Genomic DNA, 12829 nt, shown 5'->3' on the forward strand with positions numbered 1-12829 from the left:
AACGTGAGTCAGCGTAACTTACCAAAGCATTGTAATTATTACCAAAGTTCCAAACGTCATCTCTAATTATAAGTTAAATGTTGCTTTAGCGTTAACTTTATTTCAATATGGTTACAATGAAGCTGGATAAAGTATTCATTCAGCGATAATCTAGTCCTTTGTTCTGTTTCTCATTTAAGTTCTAATGAAAGGCAGTTTATAAATGTACTATTTATCTTTTGTGCTTATCAGTGTTATTGTTTTACTTAATGTTGTTGTCATTGTTGTATTTACTTTTTTGTTCATTACAATAAAAGAGACTTCTAATTTACCTTCTGCCATTTCATTCATCTTTGACTCCAGCAGATAAAATGTAAGATGTTTTTCCTACATTTATATGTACATATTGTAAAGGATAAATTGTTCCTTGTAAAACAAAGCTCGTCATTTTCATCCAGTAAAAGGAAATGAATAAAGAAAGAGATTATAACAAAGAGTACAAAAGAGTAGAGTGGAAAGCGTTTCATCGCTCCGTCGCCGAAAATCAACAAACACCTTGAGAGAGGGAGCGGGATGGGGGTGAGGTGTTTGTAATGCGAACACAAAACCAGATATTAGTCTTCTTTACAAATAATAGGAATCTATTTACAAAACAACGGGGAGTTTTATTGTAATGCTAAACATTTGAACCTTATGAAAATTTGTTGGTGGAGAAAAACGGATCAATTTGTATGAGGAAATAATTTTAAGAAATACATAATTTATTCTCTTAGAATAACTGAGTTCAGGAGAATATTTTCAAATTTCTAGGTTTTACCATTTGAAAGGACGTGGGATTTTCCTTAAATGTTTTTGATAATTAAACTGCGATGTGAAGCGTTAATTTAACATGAAAGCAGGATAAAGGTCACGTCACGTATCTGAAGCAGGCTTAAGCCAAAGCGAGTTATTTTAAATTATAAAATTTTTAACATAGTTTTATATCAAAGCAATTATGAATTTCAATTTAGAAGTTTTATAACCTTTTAATTTATTAAACAAAGTTATTAAAGTTAAACATAAAAATCAAATAAGCTAATAGATACACTTTTTTTGTGGCTTCGATTTTCGTTTGTATCAGCGAAACTAACTGAGGAGCCTTATTCCCATCCGTTGAGAACATGAAAAGGGTGTGACACTTTTATAAACGCACTTTATCCTGCCCCCCGAAGAATGTTTCAAATTGACAGGTACATAACGAGGTGACTTCCTTACTTACTACATACATAATCAAACTATCAGCACCTAAGCAATATAACTTAGGTAAATATTATGTAACTATCTTTTTATTTAGGTTTCCTATATAATTATTACTGAAAACATCAACTTATAATAATTATTAATATCATATGTTAAATTGTCGGTGCTCAGGTCAAAGAGCGTCGGTGGCTCAGGGGTTAAGCACTTGACTTGCAATCTGCAGGTCCTGGGTTCGAATCCCGCCATGTACCAATGTGTTTTTTCGAGTTTCGATTTACATATGTACATTTATCCGACGTTCTTACGGTGAAGGAAAACATCGTGATGCAACCTGCACATATCGGAGAAGAAATTCAATGATATGTGTGAAGTCAACCAATCCGCACTTGGCCAGCGTGGTTGACTTTGGCCTAGTCACCCCTAACTTGGGGTAGGCTCCGAGCCCCTCGGTGGGGACGTATAGTGAGCTGATGATGATGATATGTTAAATTGTATAAATAGCAAATAGAATACGTATATTATATATTATGTGATTAATTCCACGAGAATGGCACAAACGATTAACCAACTATATGTATCGGAAATTATTGAAACTGTATCAATGATCATAAATTATGTAAAGCCGTGTAAACCCAACAACAATGAGGGCTTACACGCGTGATACAATTTGCGGCGGCGGCGGCGGGGCGTGTACATCGCGATAAATTTATTGCCACAATTAATGTAATGGATTCGTTGATACGATAATTTGCTCCAAAGATTTAACGATTTCTTGCAATATAGGAATATAATAATATCTAAGGAGTCCCTAGTAGGGATATAAGTAAGAGTAGGTCTTTTAAATCTTGTTTGTTTTTTATTAAACCGTATGGTAATTCCTTCCATTTTATGTACATATGTTTCAATAGTAAAAACTGACGGTTACACATGTTATTTCTTATTACATAAATCGAAATATTTAGGTATAGATAAGAACGCAAATAGCTTGATTTTAATCGCATAGTTACAAGTCAATACAAGCCTAGTTTTGGCAATTGGCAACAGGACGTGTCAATTTCGGGTCTAATTGCAAACCGTTTCTACCTTTTGTACTCGAACAGTTCATCTGTGTGTGTGTCTGTGTGTGTGTGTGTGTGTGTGATATTATTACAACCAGTCTTGTTGATTTTATCGCTTTTATGATTGTCTTCATGTATAATGTGTCTCACAAGTTAATCTTGTTTATCGCTCGTTTAATGGGCAAATTGCATATCTAGAGAATTCATTCAAAAAGTGACGTGTTATATTTCGGAAAATTGCAACATAACCGAGCAAACCTGGAGTAGACTAGTAGTCTCATTTATTCTACGTATGAAATATACAAGATTTTACGAACTGTAGGTATAATATTAATATTAAAAATACGTATGTAGAGAAGTTTTGTGTGAGGTCTCGCGAGTGCAGTTTGTTGTGCCGCGGGATATTTGAACACAAGTACGTGTTGACGCAACTTTGTATTGTGCGGAATATTACTTCTGAATGCTTCGCGGTTTCCGTGAATACTAAAGTAGATACTGAAGATTGCCGCATTTCATGTTATATGTACATAACCTAATCTTTTATATCTTTTAATTTAAGATGAAAAATACAAGAGTTTTACAAATACGAAATTACTTTTAATTCTTTTATAAAATTATTTCTACATAATTTATAAAAATAGATGGTATTGAAGACAATTTAATTCTATGGCATAGTGAAATATTAATCGTGTTACTTAACTCGTTAAGTGAATAGCAAGTAAGATAGTTTAATTCCGCTGCCGCGTCGTGTGGCGCTCTCCGTGTGTTGTGTGGTTTTACTACAATTAACGCATTTCTTATAACATTCATCATTCAAATAAGCTCTTATACAAATGTTAATTTAACAATACGTTAAATCTGGTAATTAATTATACTATTTTATTCATTATAATTACTATTATTTACCAACGTCAGATTACCAAATTAACCAAAACTTAACACTTAATATACGCTAATAATATGGAAGCATAAACAAAAACAAAGAGTATTTAAAAAGAAAATTTCCGCCCTGAAATTGAGGTTTATAACAAGTCACACGTTATACGAGTATTATGTTCTTGTTCTTATAAAGCGGTTAAACAAAGAGTAACTACATACTTATGTTGCAGTACAGTATTTCAATCACGGAAATAAAGCTTTAATTTAGACTTTAAAATGTTATTGCATGTTATAATTAAGTTTCTTAGTTCTGTTACGTATTATTTTAAAGTTAATCGCTCAAGTCACCATTAAAATCGTATAAAACGGAATGTAAGTACTATCGATAAGCAATAGATTCACTAAGTAAGTGCAATGTGCACAATTTCCTTTCAGAGCGGGACATTTCCGCACATTTCCTGCATCCTTGCATTTTGCATTCACAAAGACTTTAACAGTCCTCGTATTGTAGAGATGTACAATCAAATGTGTTCAGTTAAATACAAATAATTTCAGATAAAATTACATTTCAGATTTTGATAAAAATTAATATTGACTGAATGAATAGATAGAAAAATAGAAACGAAATCCACAGCTACGTATTCTAATGTCTAAATTATTGTAATATTACAGTAAAATGAAAGCTTCTTTATATTTAAATTATATTTTCAAGAGAATGCTTTTTGTATAAATCTCACATTAACTCTAGTGAAAGTACGTTGGCGATAACAAATTGACTTTTTTATAGGAAATTCTTGTTATCTAATTAACTCTGACAAAGTAATCGGAAACATGCAGTGGAAACACATTCCAAACATTATACAACACATTTATCATTTAGTGATATCTTCAAGTATTTCTTTAATGTAAAAGTTAGTCATTAGCTTAATCTTTGTGATGTAATGTCACGTTGGTTAACTTCCACGTAAATAACTCTAATTTGAATTATTTAACAATAGGTTTCGAATAACATTTCATATTATAATACCTAAGATCGAAGGTTCTCGCATCAATCAAGTGGCATCAAGAAGTTTGTAGTACATTCAGCACTCTCCCTCCATTCAGTAACGCTACCCGTATCATTTACATTGATCATATTTTGACAGACTTGAAGTAATTTCATATTCAGTCTGTCAGAATGAATGACATGGATCTAACGAGTCATTCATTCACAATTGGAATGTTTATATGTACCTTGTTATGTTTATTTTTTTCTTGAAACAGTAGATGAAGTATTTTTGTCCGGCTTAAAGACGGGTAATATTTTTATCGCAGATTTATATGTATACATATCTACTTTAACATAGGGTTTAAACAGCTTGACTTACATTCAAGAATGATGTATTAAACAATTTCATATCCTTCTCCGAAGTATTATTGAGGTACTAACGGGCTCATTGAATTAATACAGTTTTATATGAAATATAACATTACTTAATAATAGAAGAAAACAGACTATGTAAAAACATAATTTAATATTCCTATATTTTATTTCAAATGTGCGTTATTCTCTGTTTAATTTCGTCAAACGTTTGTTACATAACAGCACATACATATGTATTACATTCACCTTTAAAATAAATTGTTCAGTAATATTAATTTGATGTTACATTTTGCTCGTTAACATTAATTTTAACATAATTTAACATCAGCAATGCGTATTACAAATCCCTTGAATTTGGTACATTTTATTAGTTAAAAAGTCTAAATCCATAGCTCTGTAATTATCTAGGCATATGTAGACTATTTCTCGAAGAGTAAAATCTTTATAATTAGGCTCTTCCGCTTCCGTAACATCCGTAAGATATATAAATATCAGTATCAAATATCGTCTTATAAAAGACTTTATGTTTTTTTTTTAAGTATTTATAGCTGTTCGTTCAACTTATTTTCTAATATTTACCGCGAAATTTCTATCCTTTTAAATCTATTCTACACAAAAGATAATTTACTTTTTAATGCAAAATGTACAAACACGTACTGATGTTAATTAATAATGTCCTTAGACATTAAGCGATTAATTACGATGAAAGCAATTTAATGCGAAGTGTCGCAGTAAATAATATAAATTCTCGAAGCAGTAGAACAATGATGTTACCGTACAATTCCACTGCTGTTACACTTGTATTGATGCATATTGTTGTCTCTGTTTTGTCAAAGAGAGTGAAAGGGACGACAATATGTTTCACTACAAGTGTGACAGCAGTGGAACTCCACGGTTACGCCGGCTGCTTCACAAGCACGACTTATTATCGTTTAGATATTCTTCTCTCGCTTTGATTAACGACATTCGAGTTCACTTGAGCAATATTATTAACACGTTCACTGCGGATCAGGTCTATATCGACCTGCCGCGGAATTTCAGCTGGTGCGGACGAAGAAAACTATGTCCTTCTCACTGGTGCGGAACGATTATCTCATAAAAAATCACGGCAGGCCTTTATCGGCCTACCACGCACTGACGGTGAAAAATATCAACTCGGTGCGGCAGGGGTCTATCGCGGCCCGCCGTCCCAACAGGCGGTTGGCGACCCGATACCGCACGGAGCGCCCCGCTTCGCTAGTTAGTGTTGAGCCATCTCACTGAACTGTACGTCGCGTTTTTTCTTTTCGTAAAATTAACGACGCACGATGGCAGGAAACAAAAGAAAAATACAAATTTTGGAAAATAAACTAATTCGCGAGGCAGATAAAAGTGATAGTGACAGCAGTGAGGAAATATTTTCCTTCAAGAAAAAAAATAGATATGTATTTTCCTTCAAGAAAAAAATAGATATTTTCCTTCAAGAAAAAAAAAATAGGATGTGCACACAAAATCTTTGTGCGAAATGTTTTAAAGACGAGCATAAATAAATAATTAAATAAACTATTTCTCATTTCTTTTCTACAATTCTATTTTATTTTCGATATCTCCTTATTTTTGTCTTTCCATCACTACTAAAAATACTTTCTAGTGCGGTGCTGGTCGATATCGACCCGCCACTTTCCCTGGTTCAATTCTCTTTTCCTGTTTGGCAGATCCCGGGGCGAATCAACTCTAAAGAAGGTGGGTTCAAGGTTTTTCTAACAGTCCAAAAAGTACACACCTATATTATGTTTTCGCAAAGTTATAGCGATTTAATCTAACCTTATGCTGGTGGGTCGAGAAAGGCCTGCCACGCACTGGCGGAAAAATCATTGGGGGCACACTTTGGCCCGCCGCCGCACCAGACGAAGGTTTAAGATTTTACTTGCCGCAGCTAAGGTGTTAATGGGCTTTGAAGTTCATTAACTTTTGCTGTCAAACATGCTTTCAATATTAGAATTTATTTATTTCTTAATTGTTTCGTAAAAGAGAAATTATTGATATAATTGTTTGCATCTAAGTCAGAGTATTGTTGGCAATAATTTGATGCATACAGCGAGTAGATCATTCTCGAAAATAAATAAGAAATGTTCGCTGTGAAAAAGCAAAATATTTGATGCTTTTAAAGCTTTTTTTGCATCGGTTTTGTTACATTTTTGCAGCCATTAAATTAAAGAAATGGTTGTAAACATTTTTGTTGAGCCTAAAGCGATGACGTCAGACGTCTTATGTGAATGTGGAACAGATATTTACAAACAAGAACAAGATGAAAGTGCGAGCATGTCCGCTTGTGACTTCCATGCATTCCACACAGAGGTTGTGTTGTGTTGTGAGCTTGTCTCCACACTCCACATAATGGTATCAAAAACCTCCACTGAAACAAGGTTTTGGACAAAGAATCTAATTAAATGACTTTAAGCATATACGTGAAATGGACATTATAATTTTTTAATTACTATTTATTTAAACTACAGTGAATTAAGTTTTATTTAATGCTTTATTAATATTGCTTTAAAAGTAATTCATTCAGTGAAACTTTATAATTCTGTTAACATCTCACCGTTTGTAATATACAAGAATGTTTTATGTGTATAAACAAAAATTATTTTAGTTGAAATTAAATTTCATTTCAAATAAAATAGAGCAGTATCAAATATATCATCAATACGCTGTTATATTACAAAAAGCAGCTGTTACAATATTAACTCAGCGAATGACCAATTTAAAAGTTAAATTCTGCCGACATCGCCAATATTCTGACAGTTCTTAGCTTCTTTAAAAGAAATTACTCGTTAAAATATGATTGGATAACATCAGCCTCTGACACTTGTCAATTTAATTAATGACTCAGATTTTAAAAATTAAAATAATATAACTTAGATTAAAGTTAAAAAAATAAAATTATCGAACAAACAAGCAAATAAACTTTCATGTTTTTTCTGAGTGGCTACTTTTATTACCAGAATGACATGAGGGTAATGTTTTTTTAAGCAATTTTTTTCAGGAAACCTTTGCCTATATCAAAAATATTAAGACACATGTAACATATTGTAAAATATTAAGAAGATATTTAACTAGTTTATAGAAAAAAGATGTAGAAATAAATTGCAACTGTGGATGTTGTAAATAATGAGGGAAATGCAACTTTCAGCAAATTCAGTTTGTGGCACCCCCTGGGGGCGGAAATGCGGGATATTTTTCAACTATTGAGGTGAACTCACTCGTACCTTTGGGATCCGGGTCGACATTTTTAAATGAACTGACTACGTCGAAAGGTTCGCCGCAATACTACGGTATTTATTGGCCTTTTCTTTACAAATACCAGGTATTTTGCCTTTGATATTTATGAGAATCCTTTTACAAAAATGTTTTCTATTTCACAAACAAGCTTTTGAATCAGAACATCAAAGTAAAGCTGTTATATATAAAAAAATTACCACGTAAAAATTTCAGATGAAATCTGAGAAGATTTGTAACCCTTCACACCATTGCTCTTTGACACCGACACTCTTTCTGTCCGAGTCATGGCCAGAAATCAGTGTATGTGAAAAAATCGATGCGATTCTATTGTACTATATTACATCTACAACAATTTATAAGATAATTTGGTAAAAGAAAAACCGATAAACAATGTTTGTAAGTTACAGTCAGCCATTACTCGTTTAATGTTTTTGTGTCGGGAACAAAGAGGGAGTTAGAGGGAGTTAAATTACATTTCAATTCAATCACATTATTATTACAAAGGAATTGGTGTGACTAAAATATTTATACAATTACATTGATTTAGACTTAGCATAATATAGCAATGTTATATCAATCTAAGATAATAAATGAAAGCAGTTTTAATGCCATATATATGTCTACTTCCATACCGTAATATATATATTGCAAGATAACATTATGTGTTTTACAAGTTAATAGAGCCAAGCAAAGTGTCAATATTAATACTATAGTATAACATTTAGTACTAAGGATGCCAGAAATTATAGTCAAAATGTAAAAAAATCAGAAAGTGATTTAGAGCAAAATACCTTAATCGACAGCCCTGAGGGAAGCAGAAAACATTTTCGGCTCCCTCTCGTGGCCGCTTGCCCGCGCACTAAATTGTGTTAGCGACTAGTTTTATTTAGTTACGGTTTTCCTTATCCATTAACTTTGCTTAACGTAAGGTTTAGTTTACAAGTTGTGTAAAAAAAACACAGATTTCCTATTAATTTATAACATCAAATATTTCCAATGTTTCTTCAACTTTGTCAAGTGACAAAGTATCAGATAAAGTGACTACTTCTCAGGAAACTAAGCATTATCAGGACAAACAATACGGAATGACTTACAAGTGAAGTCAACAGCTTTGAGACGGGTAGTTATAGAGCAGCATAGAAAAGTTCTATAGAGAACAGGGATATAGTCACTTGTCGATGTGATGAGCTGGCCTGTTTTACAACTACTGCTATTATAAAAACAACAAGTTTGAAAGAATTCAATGCAGATAACATAAAAGATAGAGGCAAATACTCCACAGACATTTAAATTCGCAGTTGGCCTGTAATACGCCTCCTTGTGAATAGTATCGGTCGTTGTGAGCCGAGAATGTTCCGCACAATGAGCCACTCACACACAACGCACACTCCGCTAAATGAATAGCCCTCCCCCCTCCCCCTAGTATTCGCTCTCAGATCTCATTATACCCACCTCACACTCAGTAACGAGATTTCTTTCTTCTTCCAAGTAAACATGAACTATCACGAAATATCTCGCTGATACGTTTTACCCAACAGACCAATTGCCGTGCGCTAAGAGATGTTAAGTGAAGATTCGACACTACAATCCTTACTTAGTAATCAATTAACATCTATGAGTTCTTTACAAATCACGAAATATCTTTTACTGACTTAAAATCTTACTAGTGGGCGCCCATTTGTCGAGATTTCACCATAACTAGAGATTTTTTATTTTTGACTATAAATATATTTATGCACTTCTCCACAAAACCTTTTAAATTTCATGTTCATTCATTCCTTTGATAGGATCAAATAAACAGCAAATTGATTAAATATACTAGTTTTGGTGATACAAAGCAATAACATTACGAATCTGCCTTTCTGAGGCTTTCTGCCTGTCTAACTACAGGAATTAATTAAAAAATGGTTTCAATTTGGTATAATTAAAGCAATTTACCCTGACTGTGCACTTGATGAAGACTGGAGTAATATACAACAAAGAAAACCGCAAAAGCTCCGCTCGACGACTTCATGAACAGAATTCACACACTTTCACGTACATTTATATATTTTAACTAAGACTTACTAACTTCTGAGAAATAACAAAACCTTTCTCAGTAACACTTTGATTTTATTTTGTTTTTTTATTTTATAATAATACCATTTTTTCCTAAAATTCTCCAATAATTATGATTTTAATTTTAACATCACGAGATCTTTCTACAAATATCTATCTACCACAAAGTAAAGTATATAAAGTGACATGATATATTAATATTCCCGCTGTTAACTAATTCATTACCATCAGTGATTTATGTGTGAAACCCATTATAGTCAATCAAAGTAAACAAAACTAATGTTGACGTTAATCTGTTAAATCATTACAGATTAATTAGTAAGATGTGTGTTCACAGTCACATAGTGTTTGTGTTCCTCTCACATCACTCACGTTATGTAAACAAAGTAAATAATCTATTTAAACATAACATACATGTAAATAAAGTTTAAGCTTCAGTTTACAAGTACAGCATTTTATAATAAAATTAATTTTAACATTAACAAAAATATTTTTAAAATGTTAAAAGTAACAAATGTAAACAAAAAAAAGTGTTTACTTCGACATTAAGTTACTTAAACAGCCCGCTTTTTTTAACCTACAAACTACTTAACTTGCGTTGCTTTTTATCTCCTGTATAGAATTCTACGTGCTTGATGAAAATACGACACCTAGTGGACGATCTAAATTTGATATTGTTGAAAAGTACTACCTTCACTTCAAACCCTATTTTTATAAAATAAATATCGGAATGAAATAAGGTTAGGAATGGAAAATAAGGGATGTCGATGAGGTGGCCGTATGCTCGTTTACTACCTTATGATTTAAAGAAAATTGTTTCTAGAGAACATTGTGTGGTTACGGTACTCGTACGAAATAATAAAAGTTCAAAATAACATTGTGTATTCCCGTTACCTTAGCGCCTGATAGTTTTGATTGAGCAACGCGGCAGCGGCGGGCGACAGGGAGTCTTCACGCTCAAGACTTTGACAACTTGTAATTTTCCATCAAGGAACTTTCTATTTCTAACAAGAAATACGTGCATTGCGTCTTAGAAAAGTTTTCACAACAATGTATAAAGTGACCAAACTGAAAACTTCAAAATTATTTTGTAAGTTTGATTATAAATCAAGAAGTTTAACAAAAAAATACTCAATTAGAAAATCTAGAGTAGGCTTTGATAGCGATAAAGTATCGGAACAAATGCCGGGTTGGTGCCGGGGGAGGGCGAAGGTGTGAGGAAGGGTGGAGACTCGCATCTCGCACGTGGCCGAGCGCGGTTTTTAATTAAATAGAAAGCATATCCAGGTTGTTATCGTATTCCGGTTGCACTTGCAACTTGCAACACATTATTGCCTCCAACTGGAAAATACAATTCATTAAATGATCACGACATAGCAAAAATATTATATGTAGTCTATACTAATACTATAAAGAGGAAAGATTTGATTTTTTGTTTGTTTGCATTGTATAGAACCGATTTAAATAATTATTTCACTGTTGGGAACCTACACTAACCCCGAGCGACAATTTCGCAAGTAAAACAAAATCGCGAGCAACTACTAGTATCGAATAACGAGACTCAATAGTACTTAATGAAGTTGTAAAGTAAGATAGAGTTAAAGACAAGCAACAAAGCATTGTTAACCTCAGTAAATATTAAATCTGTAGTGCACCCGGCGGCGGCGCGACTTGTTCATTCATCAAGTACTTTTCACACATTGGATGTTGATTAAACCTTCTTGTTTATAATTGTATCGTACTGTTCCACATATTGAATTGTCACACATTGTTGCGTACTGCACTGACAGTATCTGTTATTAATAAAGTCATCATTGAAGAAAACGTTAAAAATAAACGAAACGAAGTACTAATCAAAGCACTCAAGGAAAATGAGAACAGATGTGCTTTAGTTTTTTTATTGGCCGGCCGTAAAGGTCCAGTCATTTTATTTCCTTCCGTTCACTGCTTACAGTTTATTGCGGACATATGACGTCTCCGGCAGTCTGTCTGTACAGACAGACTGTACTTACTTACACTATAAACGTTGTCTTTACAATCGAGAAGCCTTGACCTTCTACCAAATGTATTAGAAAGCTAACGTTTTTGAATACAAAGCTTTCTTACGTTTTAATAAATAATACATTGTTAATTGAAACTCGTAGACGTTCAAAATATTTTAACTATTTCATCAGCTACCAGAGAAAGTGTCCACTTCACAAATAACTGAACGTAAACAAAGGCGCCCGTATTGGCTGCAGTTTCAGACGAGAAATACAATATCGTTGTTATTTAAACAAGCCCTCTTCAAAATCTTTATTGAATAATTCACTTTGCAACATATTTCAACGCCATTCCCGAGCTTTTGTCTTTCAGCATAGTTTAACGCGTGGTCCAAATATAAAACAATAAAAAGGTAGAAAGAAGTATTTAAACAAAAAAGTGGTTTTTAAGTACAAGGAAATTGTAGGACATCAATGTGGCTACAAAAGTTAACAATGACATGCAATATGTTTTACAAGTACATGTGAAACACGCTACCATCCTGTCAGTCAGGAAAGAAATGGAGAATACAAAATTATTTATTTCCTATTTATCTTACCTTAACCTCATTAGTTCTAAAGAAGAATTTCAACTTTATGTCAAGGACGTCATTTCAATATATTAGAATAATGTATGGTTACAGTAGTCGCTCTCTAGAGGTAGAGCCTTGCACTCGCTTAAAGCGTATAACTTTTGCGTGTTGCGGTTTGCAAGGTAATAATATGATAAATGTAATTCATGGTTAAGTCCACAGCGCGGAATGCACGCGGCGAGAACTCGGTGAACACTCGGCGAGCACTAGGTAGGCACTCGCCACTCGCAACACAACATGAAATGCAAGTTGAGCCATTCCATAATAAATTTTCTTTCCCTGCTGAAAATGTTATATTTAAATTAAATAATTGCAGAATATTAAAAGCCATTTCATATGAGATTTCTTTGTGTCAATGTAGTTACGATTGAGTATCAT

The sequence above is a fragment of the Papilio machaon genome, chromosome 13 (genome assembly GCF_912999745.1).
Source record: "Papilio machaon chromosome 13, ilPapMach1.1, whole genome shotgun sequence".
NCBI lineage: Eukaryota > Metazoa > Arthropoda > Insecta > Lepidoptera > Papilionidae > Papilio > Papilio machaon.